The sequence below is a fragment of the Delphinus delphis genome, chromosome 15 (genome assembly GCF_949987515.2).
Source record: "Delphinus delphis chromosome 15, mDelDel1.2, whole genome shotgun sequence".
Classification (NCBI taxonomy): domain Eukaryota; kingdom Metazoa; phylum Chordata; class Mammalia; order Artiodactyla; family Delphinidae; genus Delphinus; species Delphinus delphis.
The window spans coordinates 62,469,093-62,482,986 of record NC_082697.1 but is presented as its reverse complement, the minus strand read 5'-3'; positions in this window follow the sequence as shown (position 1 = coordinate 62,482,986).

Sequence of the window (13,894 nt, the reverse complement as noted above, 5' to 3'; positions counted from 1 at the left end):
TATCATCTGGAAACTCCAGATTTATCTCATAAATAAGACAGATAGATAGACAGATAGAAAATGGATAGATATATAGACAGATAGATAATAGGAGGAAGTAATGACACCAAGCTATCTCCAAAGAACAGAGTGTGAGTAACCTCTTAGAATAACAGCACAACTTCAGAGTATCTGGTGGCGAAGGAGCACCCTGATGATTTAACACAATGCCCTTCCTCTGCTGCCCCTCACAGAAGGACATTCAAAGTGGGAATCTCCTCTACAACACCTCTGGCAGATGGTCATCCTTGGATATTTCAATGTCTGAGGTCTAGGTTGACAGTCTGAAAATATTGTTCTATCATCTTTATGAGCTCTAGTCATTTTTTAAAATGTTTTCTGATCTGATAAGCAAAAGTCTGACTTTCTCGTCCTTATACTTGTTAATAATAATAAAAAAAATACAAGCTAAGATTTATTTACAATTTTTCATGTGTCCTAAGTACTTTATGAATTATTTGACTTAATCTTCAAAACAATTCTCTCTTTTTTTTTTTGCAGTATGCGGGCCTCTCACTGTTGTGGCCTCTCCCGTTGTGGAGCACAGGCTCCGGACGCACAGGCTCAGCGGCCATGGCTCACGGGCCTAGCCACTCCGCGGCATGTGGGATCTTCCCGGACCGGGGCACGAACCCGTGTCCCCTGCATCGGCAGGCGGACTCTCAACCACTGCACCACCAGGAAGCCCCAAAACAATTCTTGAATGTAAGCATCCTTTTTTTAGGAGTTGAGGAAACAGACTGAGTGCAATGTAATGCTCTGCCAGAATCACATGGATAAAAAGTGGCACAGCTGGGGTGAGATCCTGGCTCTATGAAGCCCATGCCAAGAGGATGGAGCAAACACAGTCCTTTCCTCCACCTACTGCCCTTCAGATTTCTTAAGAAAGAGTTCATGTATTCTTTGTTCCCTCCTCCCTTTCCTCTTGGCTCTTTCAACTCTTCATTTTCTGAGAGGATTGGCAATGAGGATAAATTTGAGGTCCACATGCTAAGATGAGGCATGAGAGTGGAAAAGCCAGGCTTATTTTTGAGATGGCAAATGGAGAATATCTGGGCAGCCCATCTGGTCCCATCCGGAGGAAGAACATTTTGCTTTGAGAGCCCTGGGTTTTTTGGATGCTGGGGAGTTGAACAATGCTGTGGTTGTATCCAGCATCTCATCCTGTGAATCTCAAGGACAGGTGAGAGGTGAAGCTCCATCCTCTACTGTGGCTTGGCAGAGCTAGGTGATGGGGGCTTGGATGAGGGTGAGGTAAGGAGGCAAAACTGAGACTTAGAGCAGAGGGCAAATAAGTAGGTCCAAACAGGTTTGCAAAATCAGACACAGGTGAATTAGGTTAGAGCTTAAGCACCTCCCACCCCCACTCACCGAACCGGGTCTCAGGCCCTCACACACTTCCCCGCACCACAGGACTCAGAACATGCTGTTCCCTCAGCGGGGAATGCTCCTTCCTTCCCTTTGCCTCAGTAAATTCCATTTGTCTTTCAGACTCCAGCTCAAGTGCTCCCTGACTTTTCAGACCAGCGGAAAACCCTACACTTTAAGTTTTCCTACTACCATACACCTCTTCTTTCCATGATCATCATATTTACATTTATTTCTGAGTTTATTTAATATTTATCTTCCACATTAGGCATTAGCTTTATAAGAGCGGGCCAGGTCTGCGTGTTTTTCACCCGTTTTCTCAGTCCCTAGGAAAGCGTCTGGAACAGAGTGAGGGCTCCAAAATATTTTCTTGAATGGAAAGATGAATGAATTAATAGAAATGGGGGGAAAGGGTAGGTGCCAGAGAAGCTGGGACGGGCATGAGAGACAAAGTCACCAGGCACTGCTCATGGGGCTGTCACATATGGTCACCTTATGCAATTGGCGGCCCCTGGCTTTGTATACTGCACAACCCAGATGACTGTAATTGGTGGCCCTGCCAGTGTTTCCAAATGATGCAAAGCTCTTTGCACAGATGTGCCAAATCTATTTAAGAGTCAGTGGTGGAACAGGTGCATTTCATCATTTGCTATCCCTTTAAGGCAATTCGTCTCCAACTACCATATTGGTTCTCACTGGCTTAGATAGTTCTACAACCCTCACTCCCAACACTAAGAAAGGATTGTGATGTGAGCAAGGGGTAAATTACACAAAAACCAGGCTGTCTTCATAGATTAAGGTGATGAATCCACCTCAGAGATGATCATATTTATTTATGCCTGCCTTCCACCATGCTGCTTGGTTTCTGAATCCATCATCCTCAAATAAAAAGCCTAATGCTTTCCCTCTGGGAAATTCGCATCTTTTAAAAGGGTGATAAATGTCTCTACATTTTCCATCCATATGAGACATTGTCAGAGTTCTCCTTCATGGGCCCATTCAATGCCCCACTCACCTTGTAGCTCCCGGATATACAATGCCGGGAGGAAGGGAGCCTTGCTTTCTCCTCAAAATTAGATTCATTAAAAGACTCAAAAATAAAACCCTGAGACCAGCTCAGAAGATGAAGACCAGGCTACTTTGTTTCTCGCCTCTACCCACCCCAACTGTAGGACACTCACTAGTGATTTACTTTTAAAAATCAGGCAACATGCTCTTCTAAGTGATAGGTCTTACAAGACATGCCTCAGCAAATCCGTATAATTCATTTGGGGATGCTCTCAGCTACAAGTAATAGAATGGTCAATTATACAGATAGGTCCCTCCTTCACATAACAAGAAGGTTGCTGACATTGGCTCAATGGTCAAGTGTTCTCAGACCATTATCTCTGCAGTTCTCTAAGCTTTTCCCTCATGGTCTGCTCTATTTCAGGCATCATGTCCAAATGCAGGTAACATCAAGCAGGAAATGTGCATGTATGTGTGTGATCCTGTGTGTGTGTGTGTGTGTGTGTGTGTGTGTGTGTGTGTGTGTATTTAGTAGTAGTATTAGTGGTAAGAGTGATGGGTTAACATTCAGTTACAAAATAAATGAGTTACAGGTATGAAATGTACAGTGTGGGGAATACAGTCAATAATTATGGAATAGCTTCATATGGTGGTAGATAACCACTAGATTATCACAGTGATCAATTTGAAATGTATAGAAATATCAAATCACTATGTTGGTGTCAGGAACTAATATAGTGTTTTAGGTCCATCACACTTCAAAAACAAACTCATAGAAAAAGAGATCAGATTTGTAGATATCAGAGGTGGGGGGTAGGGGTGAGGGAACTGGATGAAGGTAGTCAAAAAGTACAAACTTTCAGTTATAAGATAAATAAATACTAGGGATGTAATGTACAACATGATAAATATAATTAACACTGCTGTACAATGTATGTGAAAGTTGTTGAGAGTAAATCCTGAGTTCTCATCACAAAGAAAAACTATATTTTTTCTATTTTTTTAATGTCATATCTATAGGAGATGATGGATATTTACTAAACTTATTGTGGTAATCACTTCATGCTGTACGTAAGTCAAATCATTATGTACACCTTAAACTTATACAGTGCTGTGTGTCAATTATATCTCAATAAAACTGGGAAGAAGAAAGAGAGCGATGGGTTAAGGAACATCTGTCCCTTTTTATCAAGAAAGCAGAAACGTTCCTGAAAGCTCCATCCAGCAAACTGTTTTCATCTCTTCAGCTATATTTGTGTCATTTGGCTACTCCTAGCTTCAAAGGAATCTGGGAAATCAAGAGTTTTTAGTTCGCTACAATTCTATCCTGAACAAAATTGGAGTTCTTTTAATAAGGAGGAAGAGTAAATCAATGTCAGGTTGTTATCTTTCTGAATTCTCAAAGAAAAGCAGTTTGGGTACCCTGAATTACAGTACTCTCCAAGCATCTCAGCACTCTGCAAGGACTTCCTCCTATCAAGGAAAATCCCCACATTCTCCTTGGGAATTTTCAAAGAGCAACAATGGTGGAGGCTAGTGAGATATGCATGAATTGTTAACCAAGGTTCTAACTATGACTTTTCTATAGAAATAGATATACAGTGTACTTTTCTTGGTTACTGAAATCTGATTTGTACATCTGATGATTTAAATAAATAATTCTGCCTTAGGACATATCCATTACCTAGCATGTAAATGGAGTTCAGCCATGTCTTGGTGGGATTAGAATGGGAGAAACCATCACATTTCAAGGAGACTCTCACATATATGTTGATTCTGATTCAGCATCTGCCTTCCTGGGTTTGTCTGCTTGAGCTCTTATAACAAGTCTGCTAGAAATCCTTCATCTCAAAGATTCTACCCATGTTGAGCCCAGAACTCTGGTTAAAACAAACAAAGATGTGGATGAAAATTTTAAAATCAGCTTGGCATTGAACAAGCTGGGGGTGGAATCCTGGCTTTGTTTGCTTCCTTGCTTTGTGACATCAGGCAACTTATTTGGGCCTGTTTCCTCAAATGGCCACCAGGAAAATTAATATTTACTTCAAAGAGTGATTTCTGTAAATTATGTAAGGTAACATTTGTAAAATATCTAGCACAGTCCCTGGTACCTGACAGATGTTTGGGAAATGTTACTCTTACTAATAACCCTTTAAGAAAGCAGAATTGAAGGAGATTGACATTAAATTCTAATTTTTATCAAAATCTGGCAGAACCAAGACTCAAGTTTCAGAGAAAAGAATGTGGTCTTTGGAGTCCTCTAGAAATCAAGTTCATATCCCTTCTCTTCCACTTGGTAACTGTGTAAACATGGATAATCTACTTCACCTCTTTGAGTTTCAATTTTTTTATCTGTAAAATGGAAGAAAATGCCCACCTTACTTAGTTGATTATTCATTCAACAAACACATGTGTGTGCTTACTATGTGATAGACAATGGGATTAAAAATATTGACAAGACATAGTTCCTTTCCTTTGGAATTTAAAGTCTAGTGGGTGAATGTGCAAGGTGCTTCCATTTATTGAAAATGTACTAGATAGTGGATGCTTTAATCACATAATCTTATTTGAATTCACACAACTTCCCTAGAAGATGTAGAATATCATCCCCATTTTACAGGCGGGGAAACTGAGTTCAGAGAATTTAAGGAAACCACCCAAGAGCACACAGTAAATGACCATATGAAAATCTGCACACAGGTCCATGGGACTGTGGCCCTGGGCATGATACTGAGCACATGGCAAATGCAATCTAGTTCACTGCACTCCAGGGAACTGGGGCTGCATTATCACTAGGGTCCCATAAGCAATGTCAGCCGCAGGCATAGGTGAAGAGCTGCACACAATCGTAACGACTGCATTCACCTCCACCTGGCTTACAGACAAAAATGAACATGGATTTGCTTTCATCAGCTTTGCAGACGAGTTGCAAAAATGATCATGGAGCAGAGGCAGGCCTTATATGATAGCAGAACAAATACAAATAACCTGTGAGACCAGCAGCCCGGCATAAACTACTGGGGGGGGGGGGGGCTTGGAAAGCACAGCTGTATCTAAAGCATACGATTGCATAGATACACACACAGAGCCTATCAAGAATGCATGATGACTGTCCTTACAGTTCCCTAAATTAGGTACACTAGAAAAATGGGTCTAAATGCCACCAAGAAAATGAAAAATGGTAATGATAACAATTACATTTATTGAGCAATTAATAGATGTCAGGCACATTACTCAGCAATTTACACACATTGTCTTATTTTCCTCATATACAGTCCTTTGAGTTGGACACTATAATCATCCAAACTTTACAGTTGGGGGAACTGAGGTTTAGAGAGGTTGAGTCACTTGCCTAAATTGTCCACTTGGTGACTGGCAGAACTGGGATTCAAAATAAGGTCCATGTTAGCGCCACACTCTTTTTTTTTTTTCTTTAACATCTTTATTGGGGTATAATTGCTTTACAGTGGTGTGTTAGTTTCTGCTTTATAACAAAGTGAATCAGTTATACATATACATATGTTCCCATATCTCTTCCCTCTTGCGTCTCCCTCCCTCCCACCCTCCCTATCCCACCCCTCCAGGCGGTCACAAAGCACTGAGCTGATATCCCTGTGCTATGCGGCTGCTTCCCACTAGCTATCTACCTTACGTTTGGTAGTGTATATATGTCCATGCCTCTCTCTCGCCCTGTCACAGCTCACCCTTCCTCCTCCCCATATCCTCAAGTCCATTCTCCAGTAGGTCTGTGTCTTTATTCCTGTCTTACCCCTAGGTTCTTCATGACATTTTTTTTTCTTAAATTCCATATATATGTGTTAGCATACGGTATTTGTCTTTCTCTTTCTGACTTACTTCACTCTGTATGACAGACTCTAGGTCTATCCACCTCATTACAAATAGCTCAATTCCGTTTCTTTTTATGGCTGAGTAATATTCCATTGTATATATGTGCCACATCTTCTTTATCCATTCATCTGATGATGGGCACTTAGGTTGTTTCCATCTCCGGGCTATTGTAAATAGAGCTGCAATGAACATTGTGGTACATGACTCTTTTTGAATTTTGGTTTTCTCAGGGTATATGCCCAGTAGTGGGATTGCTGGGTCATATGGTAGTTCTATTTGTAGTTTTTTAAGGAACCTCCATACTGTTCTCCATAGTGGCCGAACCAATTCACATTCCCACCAGCAGTGCAAGAGGGTTCCCTTTTCTCCACACCGTCTCCAGCATTTATTGTTTCTAGATTTTTTGATGATGGACATTCTGACTGGTGTGAGATGATATCTCATTGTAGTCTTGATTTGCATTGCTCTAATGATTAATGATGTTGAGCATTCTTTCATGTGTTTGTTGGCAGTCTGTATATCTTCTTTGGAGAAATGTCTATTTAGGTCTTCTGCCCATTTTTGGATTGGGTTGTTTGTTTTTTTGTTATTGAGCTGCATGTAGCTCCACACTCTTAATGTCACATCATTATATTCGTGACCCCACCCATACCTTCACATATGGAGAGACAGGAGAGCCTCAGTACTCCCCACACCTATCGCCGTCTCCATCCCCATCGGTGTCCCATCCCCATTCACCCACTGTGCATCTTCTCTCCAGTTCATTGCTCCATCCCCATCACCAATGGTCACATCCCAAAAGACAGCGACTTTCCTGCAGTTTGACCCCTGGTCATGTGCTCCTAAAACTTGTTGGAAGTGTGCCCAGGTTTTTTCACATCTCTATGTCTTTGCAATCCTTCCCCTCCATAGGAATCGAATCAGAAAATCCTTGGTTCAAATCTAGGCTTCATTCCTCCCTGCTGTGTAAACTTGGGCAAGTCACTTAACCTCTCTGAGCCTCCTTGTCTTCATCTGTAAAATGAAGGCATTAACATCTTTTTCCTAGGGGTCCTCATTAGGAATAATTTAAATGAAAAATTTTACACATGAAAATTGGAAAGACGTGGAAGTGCCTAACACATGAGGCAAAATAATTGTTATTTTTTTTAATTAATTAATTTACTTTTGGCTGCGTTGGGTCTTCGTTGCTGCACGCAGGCTCTCTCTAGTTGCGGTGAGCGGGGGCTACTCTTCGATGCAGTGCGCAGGCTTCTCATTGCGGTGGCTTCTCTGTTGCAGAGCACAGGCTCTAGGCACGTGGGCTTCAGTAGTTGTGTCACGCGGGCTCAGTAGTTGTGGCTCATGGGCTCTAGAGCGCAGGCTCAGTAGTTGTGGTGCACGGGCTTAGTTTCTCCTCAGCATGTGGGATCCTCCCAGACCAGAGCTTGAACCCGTGTCCCCTGCATTAGCAGGCAGATTCTTAACCACTGCACCACCAGGGAAGTCCCAAAATAACTGTTATTCTTTCCTTTACTTCATATGAAGAACATATACTCATCTTTGAAAACCCAAATCAAAGTCTCCTCATTTTGTCACAGGTGGATTTTGTCACTCCATTTCTGTGCTCTGGGAACTCTTTGTATCTCTAGCATTTTTCACATTTTTAAAAATCTGTTTACTAGACTATCTTTTCTATCAGAAAATGAGTTCCTCCAGGGAAATGCCCTTCTCTTATTTCTCTGTGTACCCACAGGGTCTAACACTGTCCCACCACAGGGTAGCACAATCCATTACTTGCCAGTTGAATGCATCAAGTTACACTCACTCATCCGCAGGACCAACTGGTAGGAGCACTTCCTGGAGAGCAGACGTGCTGATTTTTTCTTTTGTTTTATCTATTGCCTAACACCCAGCACAGGAGCATCTATACAAATCTAAGAGAAACCAAGAATAGCTGAACAATACAGCTTCCTCCTTCTGAGCCCCTGTCCTACGCCATGCACTAGCTGTTTTAAATACATCATCTCTAATTCTCATAGTGTTCTTTCCAAGGTCATTTGGACTAGAACAAGAGAGAGAGATGTTAAATTATGCTTTTAGTCAGTCTCCTCCCCACTCCCTGCCTGTTAAGGGGGGAAAGTCTTGCTCCGGCACATGGGATTTGGTCTATTAGCAGTGTGAGGGTTAATTTTATGTGTCAACTTGACTGAGCCATGGGGTGCCCAGACATTTGGTCAAACATTTGGGTGTGTCTATGAGGGTGTTCTTCAATGAGATTAACATATGAATCCATAGACTGAGTAAAGCAGACTGCACTCCCCAATGTGGGTGGGCCTCATCTAATCAGCTGAAGGCCTAAATAGAAAAAAAAATGCTCATCCTCTCTCAAATAAGAGGGAGTTCCTCCTACCTGACTGTTCTGAGCTGAGACAATGGTCTTTTTTGGCCTTCAAACTTGTGAAACATTGTATCTTCTTGGGTCTCCAGCCTGCCAACTTTTGGACTGGAACTTACACCATCGGATTTCTTGGGTCTCAGGCCTTTGGACTCAGACTGGAACTATACCGTGAGCTCTCCCCGGTCTCCCACTTGCCTACTACAGATCTTGGGACATCTCAGCCTCCATAATTGTGTGAACTGATTCCTTACAATTCCTCTCTCTCTCCCTCTCTCTCTCTCTGTCTCTCTCTGTCTCTGTCTCTGTCACTCTCTCTCTCTCTCTCTCTCTCTCTCTCTCTATATATATATATATATACACACACATACATACCTATATATGTATGTGTGTATTTGCATTATTTGGATTTTTCCAAATAAACAGAATCATTGGTTATGTATCTCTAGAGAAACCTGACCAACACAGGCAGAATCCAAATTATGCTAAAATAAGGAAGAAAACTAAAGAAATGAGAGGCTTATTTGATATACATTAAAATCACTTTAAAAATACTAGAGCAGGGCTTCCTTGGTGACGCAGTGGTTAGGAATCCACCTGCCATTGCAGGGGACATGGGTTCGAGTCCTGGTCCAGGAAGATCCCACATGCCACAGAGCAACTAAGCCCATGCGCCACAACTATGGAGCCTGTGCTCTAGAGTCCGTGCTCCACAACAAGAGAAGCCACCGCAATGAGAAGCCTGCACACTGCAATGAAGAGGAGCCCCCGCTCTCCTCAACTAGAGAAAACCCACGCACAGCAACGAAGACCCAATGCAGCCAAAAATAAATAAATAAAATAAATAAATTAAAAAAAAAGAAAAGCATTAAAAAATTTTACTAGAACCGGAAGAGAAGTAGAAAAACAGAAGAGCTTCCTAGGTTACATTGGGGGCAGTAAAGAGAAATGGAAAAGACAGTTTGTAAGGAATCATTCCTAAGTATGAGAGGCTGAGACAGAGAAAAAGAAAAGTTTTAAGAAATAGATAGGAAATTGGAATTTATTCTCTTCCTTGTCATTTTCTCAAGAGTTTGAATGAAGCTCTGATTTGTTTTCAACTATATTTTCTGATGAAAATGAGACATTATGTAAGACAGGGCCACATAGGGCCATGGTTATATGTAGGTTAAAATGTATATTCATATTTCCATGTATAAGTTGAGTACTTGGGGTGGGTTATGGTTTGTGAGACTCTATTTCTCTCTCTCTCTCTCTGTATGTACATGTGTGTGTGTATATATATATATATTTCTAACTCTTTCTCCTTCTTTCCCACTTTTTCTTCCTCCATCCTCCTTGATGTAACTAACTTATTTAGCTAAGGATACAGAAACCTATCAAGGTGGCCACACAGAACAGGGGACATTGTAACTTTAGCTTTAGCTAAAGTCTCACTTTAGCTTCCCTTGGCCCCCAGAGTCTCTGAAACTAAACATTACATGCACTAGATTTGGAAAGTTCCATTCTTACTTAAAAATTCTTGATTTTTATATACTTAAAATGCACATCAAAATTGCAAAAATAACTTTCACTGACAGACTATAGATTTCCATTTAAGGGCATTTTTATTAAAAAAAAATAAAGTGGGGCTTCCCTGGTGGCGCAGTGGTTGAGAGTCCGCCTGCCGATGCAGGGGACACGGGTTCATGCCCCGGTCCGGGAAAATCCCACATGCCGCGGAGCGGCTGGGCCTATGAGCCATGGCCACTGAGCCTGCACGTCCGGAGCCTTGCTCCGCAACGGGAGAGGCCACAACAGTGAGAGGCCCGCATACCGCAAAAAAAAAAAAAGTTTCCTCTTGGTTCTCAAACTCAAATCAGCACTGGCAAGGCCATGCCCTCATCAGAGGTAATGGGTGAAAAAGCAAAGTCAGTTATTGGATTTCCCTGAAAAAGAAATCTGCCCCCTAGCATTCCAGAACTCCAGAACACTCATTTCCCTGCCACCAAAGATATATTAACATCATCAAGATAACTCAACTTATAAATAGCAGAGACAGGATTTGAATCCGGGTGTACCTGACCCTAAAACTCATGCACTTATGTGCTCATCTCTGCATACCCAGCGCTCAATAAGTAAGTACCAAATTAGGCCAATGTGACTTATAAGCAGAGACAATCCCGCAAGCCAATTCCACTCTGAGAAGGCACCCAGTCAATGGTTCTTCCTAAAGTAAACAGCCACAGATCTCCTCTGAGGACTCAAAATGGAGCAGCTGAGGCACCAGCACGACCAGTTCCTATAGGTCAGTTCCTAACAGATATGGATCCAACCCAAACCCGCTGTGGGGTCAAATACCCGCTCAAATACTCAGTTGGCAACCAGGAGGCATGATATGACCTACTGACATTTATTACAGAAAAAAGTATCAGGAAATTCAGTCTCTTCCAGGCTTCAGGTCAGAGATTTCCCATCTAAATTTTACTTTATTTTGTTCTCAATAGACACAGGCAATTAAACATCTCTGGTGAAATTTGCTTTTGAGATAAAAGGGTGCTAAGACTGCATTGGAATGTTCTAAAGCACTCCAAATGTCAGAGAGTAATGGTCATAAAAAGGAAAGTTGAATGTTAAAGATAAATTGCTGCAATTGAAATGCCATAAAATATGATAGCCTCTTTCAGAATTTTAACATTCATGGAGGATCGAAACTGCACAGAGCCCTTGAGATTCTGGCCAACATCTCCTCATCTCCAAATCCCCAAAACTGGTGAAACTGAGGCACAACCCAGTTCACAAACTGGTGAACTTGAACCCCAATTTCTTGACTCTCAAGTCAGTGAACTCACTCACTAATTTGGAATGCAAGCACTAAATATTTATGATGGATGACTTAGTTTCTACCTTTAGGTCAAGTTTCACTGTAACCATTAAATATTTCAGAAATATGCTCATCAGAACACTCCCCAGGACACTCTACAGGGAAAGAATTTGGGGCGGGGGGTCACAGCAGGTGTCTTGGGATATTTTCTAAGTCAATGTTTCACCTAGAATATGTTCCCCAGCTGGACGCATTTGGGTTACATTACATACTGTGTTCCTTTCTTGGAAATTCTCAATTCTCTCTAGCTTATTAAAAGTTCTTAGAAGTTCAGCAATAAAGAGCACACGTATTCATTCTGCCTATTAATCTGGTAGTACTTTGCAAATCTATTCAAAGTGACTCCTGAAAATCTCTGAATTCCTAAGCCTAGGTCTGTATCTCTTTTCTGAGAAAAATGGAATTCTTTGGAAACTGGGTTATGACATTATTCCCTCCATCCCAGATAATAGGGTATTTCTGGGGCCAACGGTATAAGTTTAATACAGAAATCTTACAGGAGAACTGATCCTGTAAATGCATGTGAGGTTAGGGAGAGTGTTGCAATGAAAGTGTTTCAACTCTTTCATTGGTCCAAGAGTGCAGAACCACTGAGGGGAAATGAAGAGAAAGCAAATAAAGGAGTTTCTGAACATTTGCTTAACATTCTGAATGATTGACTAGATCTCAAGTATCCACGTGCATCAGAATCTCAGTTTCTGATTCAGAAGGCCTAGACTGAGTCTGAGAAGTTGCATTTCTAACAAGTTCCCAGGTGGTGCTGATGCTGATGACCCAGAGGCCACACTTTAAGAACCACTGGCCCAGACCACTGGTTTGGAATAACTGGCATGAATACTCAGACCAGTGGTCTGGGAGCTTTTTAGCAGAAAATTATTTTGTGCATGACTTCTCTGTTGTTGTTGTTGTTCTGGTGTCGTTGGTCCCCACCAGCATCCGTGGTCACATCCTTTGGCCACATCATCTCAACCTTCCTTTAATGAGCCACTCCTCCCACACTGTCTTTGTGGGAATGTCAGTCATGGTATTTCCGCTCACACTTGGGCATAGAGTGGTCCATGCCCTGGTCCAAGCCACAGAGAGGCCTTGCTATAATCTAATACCAGCGATGGGGAGTGGCAGGTAAACCTGAAGGGGTGGGATGAGGAGGGGTGGTAGAGATTAAATTGTTTCTTGCCGAGTGATGAGCACAAAAATATGGTGCCATAGTTTGATCACTTTTCATGCATCTTGAGGTCTTGTTTCATTTAGCAGCTTTCAATTTAGTCTCATCACTGGTGTCAGTATACAGTATTACCTTAATTTTTTCAATGCACCATCTTAAGAATGAGCCTACTTACCCAAAACTGTCACACTTCTAATCTAAACCAATCAGACTTTTGCTCCTGGCAATTGAACACAAATTCTAAAACCATCTCCCAACACAAAAACCTGAAACCCCTGGAGACCAACACTGGGGCCCTGAAAAGTGGGTCCATTAGTTGCTATGACCTAGGTCCTGAAACTGCCCCAGGTCCCAGCTTCCTGCAGCCTGCTTGTCCAGCTTCCCTTTTACTTCTTGGTGTCCTCTCACTTCTCTTTACCAAAATTCTTTTTTGCCTAAGTAAGCTGTCTGTTTCCATGTCTTAAAGCCTGACATAAGATTCTTCCAAAATAAGATATCTGAAACTCTATGTTTAACACATTAAAAAACAAAAAAGAGTATATCTCTGGAAAAAGGGGGAGTCGGGATCCAAGATCCAGGATCCACTTGGCACCCATAACACACACTCCCCCTCATCCAGCAACATCCCCAAAGAATTTCTGAAGAATTTTAGACTTTGGGCACAAGTAGAAGACCTTGGTCTATGATACCTGCTTGGGTTTTGGCTCACTTTGGCAACCAGTAAGAGATAGGGGCTGGGATTGATCTGGTCATTTTAAAAGTCAGTGGATAAAAATATTGCCTGCCTTATTGAGAGTTTTAAATATAGACTCCTATATTGTATTATCCCCAGAGAACCCTCCAAAAGGCCTAGGATATTCGTGTATAACACCATCTCTCTGGCCCACCAGGTTGTAGCTCTCATTTCATCAGCAAATGTGGAATCAGATCTTTGGCTCCCCTATTATAACACACATCCTCCCAAGATATACAAAAGGAAATAACAGCAGCAGTTGAGTCCAAACACATTAATTTCCACATAAATCATGAAAGAACAGACATCAGCAGAGATGTAGCCATTGAGGAGGCCTACGTAACAGAACCACCAGAAAACTTTACCACACAGCACCAAACAGAAGTTGCTTCATGGAAGTTTCAAGGGAGAAAAGAAATACACGTGAATCAGCTTTGTCTTAAAATAAGAGTTTTTCATCCTACAATGTCCTCCGCAGGATAGCTCATCGGA